The sequence below is a fragment of the Salvelinus alpinus genome, chromosome 8 (genome assembly GCF_045679555.1).
Source record: "Salvelinus alpinus chromosome 8, SLU_Salpinus.1, whole genome shotgun sequence".
NCBI lineage: Eukaryota > Metazoa > Chordata > Actinopteri > Salmoniformes > Salmonidae > Salvelinus > Salvelinus alpinus.
The window spans coordinates 71,893,734-71,908,877 of NC_092093.1; the positions used below are offsets into that span (position 1 = coordinate 71,893,734).

Consider the following 15,144-nt stretch of genomic DNA (forward strand, 5'->3'; position numbering starts at 1 on the left):
GACCGCTGCGCCACTGAGGAGCGCAAATCTCCTGCACTGTGAAGCAGAGAGTGAGCCAGCTTTTGTTTATCAGGGGAAAATGACACGTTGGCCATGCAATGCAGCGTGTGATCTGTTTCTCATTAGTGTGAGTCTGGTCTGGTCTGTAGTCGGCTGTTTTGTTTCCCCTTTCATCTTTTACAGTGTTTGGTGGTGGAATCAGAAGCCTAGCACACACACACACACACACACACACACACACACACACACACACACACACACACACACACACACACACACACACACACACAAACACACACACCTCTGGGCAGAGTCTCTTCTATATATGGGCGGGGTCTCCTCTCTCTGACAAGCTGGCTTAGCAGAGGCCTTCTGCCACACAGCTGATAAAGCCTGGAGACCATCACTACAGTATTTCCGTCTCCAGGGAGACAGGAAAGGGAAACTCCCCGTCAGATGTTACAACATGAGATAAGTTGACTTTGTAGGGAACTCAGAGCTTGAGATGTAATCTAAACACTTTGTGCTGACTGACTGAACACAATGCACCAGATAAATTATGTTGCCTCCCCGTCTCTCTCTTTCTGTCTTTATTTCTGTCTTTTTATCTCTTCTCTTTATCCCGCTCTCTCTCTCTCTCTCTCTCTCTCTCTCTCTCACTCACATGTCTATGTAGACATTCTGTGAATCAGTGCACGGACCAGATTTGAAGATAAAAAACAAGACACCTTGAAGATCTGGATACAATTATCTCCAATACAGCCGGTTACCTGCTGTGGTGCCTGCTGGGTAAGGGGAAGTAGGTGAGAGGGATCAAATGACTTCCCCTCATTACTCATAGACAGACACACATTGATACACTGATGTTCCTCCTGTTGGAAGGGCTGTGTTGTGTTGCCTCAGTTCACTGATGACTAGCAGTGAGTTTACCATAACACACCTAGTGAAATATTTAACATACAAAACAATACAAGAGGAAAATGTAATGATAAAGTAGCCTTAAAATAAAATGTGCTGTCACTACTTTGTCAGTACACATAGTTATTGAGTCTCCTATGGTTATCCGACGTATACAGATTGAAATTTACACATTTTTAAAGGCTGGACTCTTGTAATGTAGGCCTATGCAGTTTAAGCAAACTTAATAAGCCATTAACAGGTTGTAGTTTTGAATGTTGATCTGACTAGCCATGGCCTCCAGTTAGAGAGAGCAACGCAGCTGTTTTAAATCATGCCAGCCATATAAATAAGTAATAGTCGATGTTAGCAAAGTCACTATCTATGATTTTACAAGTGCATATATTGTAATTCAGTCACACTGCCCTAAATTATAACATCTAGTCAACTTTCACCACATCTTATAGCCAGAGCCATGCAAACCAATGAAAGATTTTACACTGCATTACATCTTATATTCCTGTTTTCATAACCACACTCCATGTCAAAGATATTAAGATATTGGCTTCATTTTATGCAGAGAGTATATTCAAAATCATCAGAGGAGCCATTGAGAACATGGTAATATGGAAGTCAGCAGTTTTAAGAAAACAGACTAACTCCTTTGAGGGAGGGATAAGTTGCAGTCCCTTCAGTTGTTTCAGCACGGTAAATCTCTGTGTCTCTGTTATTTCACTTCAACAGAACCCATGCCAGAGAGAGAAAGAGATAGAGAGTATTGAAACTTGCTGAAATTCATTTCCTCTTTTGCAAAATACATTTCTGTTCTTTAAATTATTGCAAGCCCTCAGTTTCTCTAACCGGAGCAGAGGTTATTTCAACTGAAAAACCACCCAAAACCATAGAGACAGTATTTCAGAGCTGTAGCTAAGGTGAAGTAAACAACTGCAATATGTGATAAGTTAATAATTTCCTATACATGCAAGCACTACAACACACAAATGCTATTTGTAATCTTCCTAATTTAGTTTAGATGCTGTGTTAATTCATTTTACGTACTCAGTTACCACAAAAATGGTTCACAAGTATCCTTCGTCTTTTAATCCTAATGTATACATGACAAGAATATTCCATATTCCATATACTCATCATTTTGCAACATACTGCAGCTTTGACAGAGCAACAAGGTTCAAGTTACATCCGTCAAATGTTACTTTAGAATGTAACTTTCATAAACTGTTTTGTCAAAGTACAACTGTGTTATAAAATGGGCTTACAAAGCAGTTGTAAAAAAAATTATACATAATCAATACATAATTCATATTCCCTAATAATATGTTGGACTGGTTATGTTAATCAGCTCTAGCAATACATTAATTTAGTAATATACATTTGCATAACTGCCTTTAACGTGATGTGCCAAATCTAGGCTTGCTGTGAGCCTACAACTTTCTTAGCCAGTCCCAGCAGCACAGGATATTTGAGGGTCCTGTTCTTCCAAGACTCTGGGATTCCCTGAAGACCTGTCTGGAAAGACAAGGGAGGAGGAACAGATAAAGGCTACAGTATATAAAATGCTAAGCCTTCAGAGCAGACACAAAGCAATCCATCCGAGGTCAAACTCATTACCCAGGCTGAAACTATGGACACGGGATACAGAAAAGTAGTTTTATTGCTCACTCATTATATAGGCTTCACCTTATAGTCGACATGTATAAATTGGATGAAGGTTGATTTATAGAACAAATAACTTGAATGATTAGGTTTGAATATCCTGCTGTGTGGAATGTCTTACAATCAAATGACCATGTAACAACTATGTAAATACTAGCTACTTGAAACACTAGCTAGCTACTTCTAATGAATAAAAGTTCCATGTTTTGATCATATTTGCATGGGCCAGACAGTATAACTGACTGTAAGTTGCTCTGGATAAGAACGCCTGCTAAATGACCAAAATGTAAATGTAGGGCTTTGCTCCAACCCTACCTGTGCTCCAAAACAGGCCCCTATGAATGAGGCCCTACTGGCGGTGCATCCCCCGCGGCGCATGGTTCCCCTGACTGCCTCCTCCAGCTGGCTCAGTGTCAGGACCCCATGCAGCGCTCCCTGGAATGCACCTGGCAAGGCTGGGGATAGGAACCACAGACACAGATAAGGACCAAGAGGTAATTGTCTTCATACTCTTTACTCATGTCATCAAGCATTCAATATATTTCTTAAGTTTTATTGGGCAGTGTATGTGGTTAGATTTTCCATGTCAATAAATCCTTTTGAACTGAGAGGTGAAGGGAGGAAAACACCAACATGAGTTACACACATCCTAACATGAGTTACACACATCCTAACATGTGTTTTAGGTTCAAAGATGCAGGAGCTGCCGTCTCCCGGAAATTTAAGCACGGGTTCATTAATGACGGGATCAAAGACTAGAGAGAAGGAAAGCACTTTCTTAGACCAGGGCTAACTAACTAACTAGCTAACGGATGTGCTGACTGGGATGGTGTGGTTACGGTGCCAAGTCGACAGACTGGACCCTGCTGCTGCCACAGCCGTGCTGGCGACGCCACCTACCTAGTGTGTGTGTGTGTGTTTGTGTAACGGATGTGAAATGGCTAGCTAGTTAGCGGGTACGCGCTAGTAGCATTTCAATCAGTTACGTCACTTGCTCTGAAACCAATATGTAGTGTTGCCCCTTGCTCTGCAAGGGGCCGCGGCTTTTGTGGAGCGATGGGTAACGACCGTGCTTCGTGGGCAACCGTTGTTGATGTGTGCAGAGGGTCCCTGGTTCGCGCCCGTGTCGGGGCGAGGGGACGGTTTAAAGTTATACTGTAGGATTGATGCTGTTGACCCGGATCACTGGTTGCTGCGGAAAAGGAGGAGGTTGAAAGGGGGTGAGTGTAACGGATGTGAAATGGCTAGCTAGTTAGCGGGTACGCGCTAGTAGCATTTCAATCAGTTACGTCACTTGCTCTGAAACCAATATGTAGTGTTGCCCCTTGCTCTGCAAGGGCCGCGGCTTTTGTGGAGCGATGGGTAACGACGCTTCGTGGGTGACTGTTGTTGATGTGTGCAGAGGGTCCCTGGTTCGCGCCCGTGTCGGGGCGAGGGGACGACGTAAAGTTATACTGTTACATTTGGGACCTACCTCATGTGTTAGTGAACACAGCAGGTATCAGCTCTGGGGAATGCTTGGCTAAGTTGTCCTTCACCTGACAGATTTGTGCTGCAATGGTGAAAGGCAGAGTGAAATGCAACATTTAACACTTCCCATATGCATTTTTTATTACCATACTTTGGGGGGAAATTATATTTTCTTCATTAACCTGCCACTCAAGATTCTATGTCCATTTACATTTTACAGTCTTGTGTTACCTTTTTAGGTTTTGACAGTGTAACGGTCTATGTTTAGCTGGTGCAGAGGAGTCAGGCGCAGGACATCAGAGATTAGTAAATAAAGGTAACTTTACTCAAAGTCATCAAAATACAAGAATAAATACAAGCCCACAATAAGGACCACAAATACAACAAACAATCACTCACAACCAAACATGGGGAACAGAGGGTTAAATACTAAACAGGTAATTGGGTGACTGAAACTAGGTGTGTAAGACATAGACATAACAAATGGAAAATTAAAAGTGGATCGTCGGTGGCTAGAAGGCCGGTGACGTTGACAGCTGAACGCCTCCCCAACAAGGAGAGGGACCGACTTCGGCGGAAGTCGTGACAGACTGGCTGAGATTTGGCTGTTCCCACCATTGTATTAATATTTAATATACAATATGTATAATCTAACGCTCATAGGAGATTAGTAAAATAAATCAGTTGAGATCTACATCATTACTTAACATTCTAGCTAGGCTGCACATCAAATGGCACCCTATTCCCTAATAGTGCACTACTTATGACCAGAGCTCTATGGGCCCTGATCCAAAGAAGGGCAGTAAATATGGAATAGGGTGCCATTTGGGATGAAGCCCTAATAATGCATGAGCAGAAATAATGTTTATAAGCGGGAGTGGCATTAGAGTCGTACCAATAACAGCCCTGTCCAGGTCCTGAGGGTTGTTTCTGTTTGGGTCGTTGAGCTGGGCCAACACTGAGTCCAGAGCATTGGGGTCAGAACCATTCAGGATGAAATGCTCCAGGAACCTGACAAGAAATGCATACTGAACAAAATTATAAACTCAACATGCAACAATTTCAAAGATTTTACTGAGTTACAGTTCATATAAGGAAATCAGTCAATTGAAATAAATTCATTAGGCCCTAATCTATGGAATTCACATGACTGGGAATACCGATATGCATCTGTTTGTCACAGATACCTTAAAAAAAGAAGGTAGGGAGGTGGATCAGAAAACCAGTCAGTATCTGGCGTGACCACCATTTGCCTCATGCAGCACAACACATCTCCTTCGCATAGAGTTGATCAGGCTGTTGATTGTGGCCTGTGGAATGTTGTCCCACTTCTCTTCAATGGCTGTGAGAAGTTGCTGGATATTGGCAGGAACTGGAACATGCTGTCGTACACATCGATCCAGAGCATCCCAAACGTGCTCAATGGGTGACATGTCTGGTGAGTATGCAGGCCATGGAAGAACTGGGACATTTTCAGCTTCCAGGAACTGTGTACAGATCCTTGCGACATGGGGCCGTGCATTATCATGGAGAAAATGAGGTGATGGCGGATGAATGGCATGACAATGGGCCTCAGGATCTCATCACAGTATATCTGTGTTTTCAAATTGACATTGACAAAATGCAATTGTGTTTGTTATCCATAGCTTATGCCTTGCCATACCATAACCCCACCGCCACCAATGCAGCGTTCTGTTCACAATGTTGACATCAGCAAACCGCTTGTCCACACGACACCATACACGACGTCTGTGGATGTGAGTTAGACGTACTGTCAAATTCTCAAAAACGACGTTGGAAGCGGCTTATGGTAGAGAAATTAACAATAAATTCTCTGGCAACAGCTCTGGTGGAAATTCCTGCAGTCAGCATGCCAATTGCACTCTCCTTCAAAATCAAAATTTGAGACATTTGTGGCGTTGCGTTGTGTGACAAAACTGCACATTTTAGAGTGGCCTTTTATTGTCCTAGCACAAGGTGCACCTGTGTAATGATCATGTTGTTTAATCACCTTCTTGATATACTACATGGATTATCTTGGCAAAGGAGAAATGCTCACTAACAGGGATGTAAATTAATTGGTGTACAACATTTTAGAGAATTTTTGGGGGATATTTTATTTCAGCTTATGAAACCTTTACATGTTGCATTTATATTTTTAGTTCAGTTTAGATATGGCATAATCTCGTAAATTGTACCTACCACAACCATAGTCAGTATTTTATTTTTGTAAAACATTTTTATAACCTTTATTTAGCTAGGCGAGTCAGTTAAGAACAAATGATTATTTACAATGACAGCCTACACCGGCCAAACCTGGACCAATTGTGCGCCCCCCTATGGTACTCCCAATCACGGCCTGTTGTGATACAACCTGGATTCAAACCAGATGTCTGTATTGATGCCTCTAGCATTGAGATGCAGTGCCTTAGACCGCTGCGCCACTTGGGAGCCCATTAAGCATTGATTGTGTTATGAAGCATGTTAATGGACGTGAGTAATGAGATAAATTACACAATTTATGAGGCCTTTATGCATTAAGAGCCATTTTCTGCTCTATAGGCCTACAGTACCTTGCTGCAGCCAGTGTCATGGCCACACACATATCGTTGTTCTGGGTTACACGTATGGCTGTCTCCACCTTCTCCAACATCTCCGGCATCCCAGCAAACATCGCCACAACGGGAGCCATCTTGGTGACCCCGTCCATCTGACAGTCCACATCACATCCTGAAATGGAGAGTGAAAAAGTAAAATCTTTGATTCCCTCAATTCCTCACGTCCCTCTCAAAGCTCATTGGAGGAGGAGGTCTAAGGAGAGGGACCTTGGAGCCTATCCTCCAAAGCGCCTTGAGAGGGAGGTGAGGAATCAGTGACAGAAGGAATCAGCGATTTGACAGCTTGTACTTTTTTCAAACAGGTTGTGTCTAAATGTAAATCATAATAAATGAACCCAGGACAGACGTGCTTCCTTTCAGCTGGTGATCTTTATGTTACTGTACCTGTCTTTTCTTTTCCTGCATCCACGTTCCTCATGAAGGCTTTGAGGCTTGCGTTTCTCCAAGGGCCATCAATGGGGAGGACAGCTTTAGGACCTTTACATTTCAATTGAGAGTGAACAGCTTTAGCTGACTGAAAAAAATATAAACTCTCTCACTGTCAATTGCGTTTATTTTCAGCAAACTTAACATGTGTAAATATTTGTATGAACATAACAAGATTCCACAGACATGTGACTAACAGAAATTGAATAATGTGTCCCTGAACAAAGGGAGGGTCAAAATAAAAAGTAACAGTCAGTATCTGGCATGGACTGCACCCGATTTGCCAGTTCTTGCTGTGAGATGTTACCCCACTCTTCCACCAAGGCACCTGCAAGTTCCCGGACATTTCTGGGGGGAATGGCTCTAGCCCTCACCCTCCGATCCAACAGGTCCCAGACGTGCTCAATGGGATTGAGATCCGGGCTCTTTGCTGGCCATGGCAGAACACTGACATTCCTGTCTTGCAGGAAATCACGCACAGAACAAGCAGTATGGCTGGTGGCATTGTCATGCTGGAGGGTCATGTCAGGATGAGCCTGCAGGAAGGGTACCACATGAGGGAGGAGGATGTCTTCCCTGTAACGCACAGCGTTGCGATTGCCTGCAATGACAACAAGCTCAGTCTGATGATGCTGTGACACACTGCCCCAGACCACGACGGACCCTCCACATCCAAATCGATCCCGCTCCAGAGTACAGGCCTCAGTGTAACGCTCATTCCATAGACGATAAACGCGAATCCGACCATCACCCCTGGTGAGACAGAACCGCGACTCGTCAGCGAAGAGCACTTTTTGTCAGTCCTGTCTGGTGCAGCGATGGCGGGTTTGTGCCCATAGGCGACGTTGTTGCCGATGATGTCTGGTGAGGACCTGCCTTACAGGAGGCCTACAAGCCCTCAGTCCAGCCTCCCTCAGTCTATTGCGGACAGTCTGAGCACTGATGGAGGGATTGTGCGTTCCTGGTGTAATTCGGGCAGTTGTTGTTGCCATCCTGTACCTGTCCTGCAGGTGTGATGTTCTGATGTACCGATCCTGTGCAGGTGTTGTTACACGTGGTCTGCCACTGCGTGGACGATCAGCTGTTTGTCCTGTCTTCCTGTAGCGCTGTCTTAGGCGTTGCACAGTACGGACATTGCAATTTATTATCCTGGCCACATCTGCAGTCCTCATGCCTCCTTGCAGCATGCCTAAGGCAAGTTCACGCAGATGAGCATCTTTCTTTAGGTGTTTTTCAGAGTCAGTAGAAAAGCCTCTTTAGTGTCCTAAGTTTTCATAACGGTGACCATAATTGCTTACCGTCTGTAAGCTGTTAGTGTCTTAGCGACCGTTCCACAGGTGCATGTTCATTAATTGTTTATGGTTCATTGAACACGCATGGGCAACAGTGTTTAAACCCTTTACAATGAAGATCTGTGAAGTTATTTGGATTTTTACATATTATCTCTGAAAGACTTGGTCCTGAAAAAGGGACGTTTCTTTTTTTGCTGAGTTTTACATGTTCAATCACCATACTGTGGAGAATAGTTTAAAAACCCTGGCTTCATGATATCCCAATAGGAAAGTGTTTTTGTCCGGAACATTCTTTTTTCAAAAGGGGATTCCCCATAAGTTACCAAAGGGGAAAACAGAACTCTGTGGTATAAAAAACTGACAAAAGCACACAACCACTCTACCCCTCTGTGGGACCAGATGACTAGTCAGTTTTTCACTTTTTTTTTTATACTGTTTCTCTTGTCATTGGTCAGACGATGGGGCACAGAAAAGCAACAGTTTGTACACATACAGGAAATGACTGCTGATTGGTGGCCTACCGTTCTTTTGTCTGTATGGGTTATTGAGAGGAAGATCATACACAGTGTCTGGGCCAAAGAACTTGTAGATGCGCTTGGTCAAGTCCTCCACGTTCACATCTAGTGATTACCAATAAAAACATAGAGCATATGAGTATATTATGTCATTCATGAAGTGAACACGATAAAACTAACTCGACGTGAAATGTTCTTTATTTAGCAAGACATTAGGCCATTGGATGTTCGTCCTATTGGGTGTCAGTATGCTACCTCCACATTGACTGAGTGACTCTAGCAGTACGTAGGCCTGGTCTCCGTAGCACGTCTGCTCTCCGGTCTCTCTGCGGTAGAACGGGTTAGCTGACTGAGGGCGGAACTCTGGACACGGTTCCAGATCTGACAGAACCTCCTCCAGTCGCTCTGGGTTGTAAATCCAATGCATGGGCTGGGCTGTTAGGATGGGGTACATAGAAAAGAGAAAGTTACTGGACTGATATTAGTGTAGCCTTAGTATTTTGACTTTTATTTTGGCATAGACCTAATGTATTGAGTCATTGTTATATTCTGTGACCCTTATTTCCTGTGGATGTAGTATAAGGTATCTACAACCAGAAATAGGGGTTTCATCAGCTTGGATCCAACTCACTTCCCTGTCATAATATTCAGTCTTCAGTATGCGTTATATACTGTGGTTATTAGACATAATGACATTGAACACTTTTCAAATCTAGAACGAGTCCAGATCATTAATTGCCATACTGTACGTGTACAGCTTGTAATATTGCACATAGCAAGAGCGCAATGTTAATCAATCCATATGACATTGATTGTATGTCCTTTAATTCTAATGGAACATTATTGATTTTATAACACTGTTGTTTAACTTTGTTGAGAAGACAGAGTAGGGTAACACCCTTTAATACTCTTAATATCATCAGTGACAGCTGTGCAGCTGTGCAGCTGTCTCATACTGATTAACACCAAGACATTACATCAGAGCTATGTTTGAGCCAGTGCTGCAGTATCTTATTGGGATATTACTGTTAATGAAAAGATATCAGTCCCATGAAATTACCTGCTGCGTCTGCCACAGCTGCTCCAATGATTGCTCCTATGGCTCTCTCTGCCACAGTTGAAGCCATCTGTGTCATTTAGGCCAACAGAAACAGAATTAGCGGTTAAAATGGCTTTCTCTTGAAATGTACTTCAGCTTTTCAGTTTTTCTCTCCTTTTATTGTACTGGATGACAAAATGTGAATTTTGAATAATTGAAATTGAAAACATTATTACTTTATTACTATATTGGCAAGAAAAATAACAATATTTAACATGGTTGTAATACAAAATATATGAATCAACTAAGAAATGTAACAGACAGTTGAGCATACGGCCCTCTGTACTGTACGTCATACATTCAAAACAATATGAGTCAATTAGCACACAAGATTAACACTTTCCTTACCATAGTTTTCTTCTTATTCTCCCCCCAGCATCACACTGATGTTGTTTTGAAAACTTGACTGACGTTGTGTCATCTGACGCTGGAGGACTGCCCAGATATACTGAGACGGTTATAACACTGCAACGATGACTCATGAAAAAGGCCAGAGGTCTGAGAGAGACCGGTAGGGGGCATATATTCTGATCTGTTATTGCATCGCTCAGGTTTAAGATAAGATGGTTTAATAAAATATGTTACTCAGTGAAACCATGGTAACCTTTTTTGAATACAGTCTTTGCTCCCAGGATACTCATGTGGGTAATCCCCCTCTATTTCCATGTTTGTATGCTTTCCACTCCACTGCTTTGCCCATCAGTTATACACAGCTGATGCCCTCTGGCCGTCTGATCTGACCTCCCTCATCCTAACCCTCTCCTGGGTCTCCCAGCCCATTGATTCGTCAGGTCTCTCCTGGCCCTTTCAGACCAGCCACATACTGAGAGTGTTAGGGTTATATCATTCAGACGATCAATACAGGAGACAAAACAATGAACACAACCTATGGTGCCTCTTCTATCATTTAGGGGCTATAATGCTAGCTCTCAGATCCATTTAGACCATATCTGCTCTGTCCAAAAGTGTTTTGACAATTCATCTGTAAGACAATAAACCTCAGCTCAGTAATATAATATTTATATACTAACCATAACACACATATAATAACTGTATCTACAGTGTATATACACATTTTAAATCATGTTTATACCATAGGATTATACTATGGGACAAGGCCTAGGTCAAATCTAACATGAGAAGTGTTTGTTCCTGCAAAAGGCTAATGTTACATTCTGGATGTAGCTTAAATAAAACCACCTGCCCACCCGACCAATCCAGCAACATCATCTCAGGATGTGGAGTGAAAGGAGCCCTGTGGTGTAAATATATTGTCCATTGTCACCAAATGAAATGTCAGTGTGAGCGAAGGCCGAGGAGAGGGTTTCCATATATTACAAACATGATGCCGGGCTCTGGAGAGAAGTGGATTGTGGGAATGTGGGCTATGTGACAGGGCCTGGGTGCTCAGGAGGACTGAGCTTTAGGGCTTGATCATCTGGCTGCCCAGTGGGGGTATGCCACTATGCCATCCTGTGCCAAGCCTCCGAAATAGCGGCAGGGACTGAGAGAGGGACAGGAGAGGGAAGAGGAGATAGCTTGACAGTGACCCTGGCCTGAACACATAGTGCCTCTCTCTCTCTCTCCCTCTCCTCTCTAGCTCTCTCTCTCTCTATCCCTCCCTCCCTCCACTTCATTCCTCTGTTGGCCCTGCCCTGTCAGGCTTCCAATATCCAAATATGAGTTCTAAAAAATAACAGTATCAAACCAAGTTGATGTTCCATAATATAAATAAACAGGAAATCTTACTCACCATTGCTCTCGTGAATCAAAACAGTTTTAAAAGCAGTAAGAAAGTTCAGGACAAATATGTACAAATACGGTCAGTGCTTTTCAGCCGGTCTCCATCGACTGTGTCTCGTATCTCATATTGTATGCCCCAAATCTAAACATGGACTCAGACTCCAACAAACAGTTTTCAAAATCTACCAACCTAAATACATTGAAATGAGAGGCTACTTGTTTAGATGACCAGACACCCTCATAAGACAATGGCACACTATGGGTATGTCCTCTGTGACGAGGATTACGATTCAAAACATAATTCACATTATCAGACAAGGGGACTAGGTCCATTTGAAGCCTGTCTGTATGTGCCTATCTATGTTGATGAATCTCAATATTTATCTCAACACAGTGCCTTTGGAAAGTATTCAGACCTCTTTACTTTTTCCACATTTTGTTACTTTACAGCCTTATTCTAAAATAGATTTAATCGTTTTTTTCCCCTCATCAATCTTCACACAATACCCCATAATGACAAAACTAAAACAGGTTTTTGACATTTAAAAAAAACCCGGAAATGTACAGAAGTATTCAGACCCTTTATTTAGTACTTTGTTGAAGCACCTTTGGCAGCGATTACAGCATCGAGTCTTCTTTGGTATAATGCTACAAGCTTGGCACACTTGTATTTGTGGAGTTTCTCCCATTTTTCTCTGCAGATCCTCTCAAGCGCTGACAGGTTGGATGGGTAGCGTCGTTGCATAGCTACTTTCAGGTCTCTCCAGTGATATTAGATTGAGTTCAAGTACGGGCTCTGGCTGGACCACTCAAGGACCTTCAGAGACTTGTCCTGAAGCCACTCCTGTGTTGTCTTGGCTGTGGGCTTAGGGTCGTTGTCCTGTTGGAAGGGGAACCTTCACCACAGGTTTTCATCAAGGATCTCTGTACTTTGCTCCGTTCATCTTTCCTTCGATCCTGACTAGTCTCCCAGTCCTTGCCGCTCACAAACATCCCCACAGCATGATGCTGCCACCACCATGCTTCACCGGAGGGATGGTGCCAGGTTTCCTCCAGACGTGACGCTTGGCATTCAGGCCAAAGAGTTGAATCGTGGTTTCATCAGACCAGAGAATCTTGTTTCTCATGGTCTGAGAGTCCTTTAGGTGCCTTTTGGCATACTCCAAGCGGGCTGTCATGTACCTTTTAGTGAGGAGTGGTTTCCGTCTGGCCATTCTACTATAAAGGCCTGATTGGTGGAATGGTGCTGAGATGGTTGTCTTCTGGAAGGTTCTCCCATCTCCACAGAGGAACTATGGAGCTCTGTCAACGTGACCATCGGGTTCTTGGTCACCTCCCTGACCAAGGCCCTTCTCCCCCAATTGCTCAGTTTGGCCAGGCGGCCAGCTCTAGGAAGAGTCTTGGTGGTTCCAAACTTCTTTCATTTAAGAATGATGTAGGCCACTGTGTTCTTGGTGACCTTCAATGCTGCAGAAATGTTTTGGTACCCTTCCCCAGATCTGTGCCTCTACACAGTCCTGTCTCGGAGCCCTACGGACAAATTCTTCGACCTCATGGCTTGGTTTTTGCTTTGATATGCACTGTCAACTGTGGGACCTTATATAGACAGGTGTGTGCCTTTTCAAATCATGTCCAATCAAGTGAATTTACCACAGGTGGACTCCAATCAAGTTGTAGAAACATCTCAAGGATGATCAATGGAAACAGGATGCACCTGAGCTCAATTTCAAGTCTCACATGAAGGGTCTTAATACTTATGTAAATAAGGTATTTCTGTTTTTTTTAAATCAACGTTTGCAAACATTTCTAAAAAACTATTTTTGCTTTTTCATTTTGGGATATTGTGTGTAGACTGATGAGGATTTTTATTTATTTAATCAATTTTAGAATAAGGCTGTAACGTAACAAAATGTGGAGAAAGTCAAGAGGTCTGAATACTTTCCGATTGCACTGTATGTATTAATCTGAAGAATGATGATAACTACCTGGCAGTCAGATGGTCCTGCACATTGTGCTGTGCTGTGTGGAGTCTCTTGGAGATAGATAGTTGTACTGTAACAGGAGCTGAGTGGTGGTGAGAGGACAGAGGAGGGTTGTGTCCCAAATGGCATCCCATTCCCTATGTAGTGCACTACTTTGGGCCCTAGTGGGCCCTGATCAAAAGTAGTGCACTATATAGGGAATAGGGTGCCCTTTGGGACGCACACGAGATGGTGCCTGGTCTGGACATAGGCCACCTCTCCAGTCATATGCTCTGCTGCGCTATCCTTGGCATCCAGAAACAACCATGTTAGGCCACGCCATGCCAGCTGCTTACTGTTCAATCACTTCACTCCCCATCCTCCTCCTCTTCATCCCTCAGAGAGAGAGGGAGAGAAAGAGATATCTCTGCAGAAAATGTAAAGAATTGAATAACACAGAGAACAGTGTTTAGTGGATGTCTAAACTTTCCATGTTGGTGATAAGAGTACGGCTAGAACAGGCCTATACTGAATTCCATGGTTGTCCAACCCCCTCATACAATGTAAGCATAATAAACTGGTACCTAGCAGAGATGGGAGCTGTGTTAGCCCCACACCATTCCCCCAGTGAATCATAGCCTATACCTGTCACGCCCTGATCTGTTTCACCTGTGTTTGTGATTGTCTCCACCCACCTCCAGGTGTCACCCGTTTTCCCCATTAGTTCCTGGGTATTTATTCCGGTGTTCCCTGTTTATCTGTTGCCAGTTTGTCTTGTTTTTCCATGCTCCTGCTTTTTCTTATCTCTCTTTTGCAAGTCCTCCTGGTTTTGACCCTTGCCTGCCTTGACTCTGAACCCGCCTGCCTGACCATACTGCCTGCCCTGACCTCGAGCCTGCCTGCCACTTTGTACCTCCTGGATTCTGACCTTTATGATATTTTGCCTGTCCAGGACCATTCTATTGCCTGACCCTTGGATTATAATAATTATCAGCGACTCGAACCATCTGCCTCCCGTGTCTGTGGCCTTATAATACCTGTAATGAATAAGTCACACATAGCAATTATTTGGGGATTTTGGACCCTTGCATTGGTCCCTAAGTCTCATTCAAACACTGAATATGAATGCCTATTTCCATTCTTTTTCAGAGCTTTAATTGCTGTGTTCTTGGGAGAAAATTGCGATTTTTGTACTTAAGTCACAACAGTACATGTACCATTATACCCAAGCATGAAACAATTTATTTTCAAAAACATGTAGGATTTCCTGCTTTGTTTCATATTTCCCTGGCAATCAAAATGCATAGAGGACCAGTGAACAGGAGAGAGAGGGGGGAGAAAGAGAGAGAAAGGGGGGGAGAGAACCTGGGCCCTGGCAGTAAACCCCAAAAATAGTAAAATAATGTTTTTCCAGAGAAGATCAAGATCTCAGGGAATTAGACCAAAGTT

General features: G+C 43.3%; 1 pseudogene; it reads right to left on the reverse strand.

Moving 5' to 3' along the window:
- Positions 1 to 1,975: 1,975 nt before the first annotated feature.
- Positions 1,976 to 10,445, reverse strand: LOC139583648 (crystallin J1B-like; annotated as a pseudogene).
- Positions 10,446 to 15,144: the final 4,699 nt, after the last annotated feature.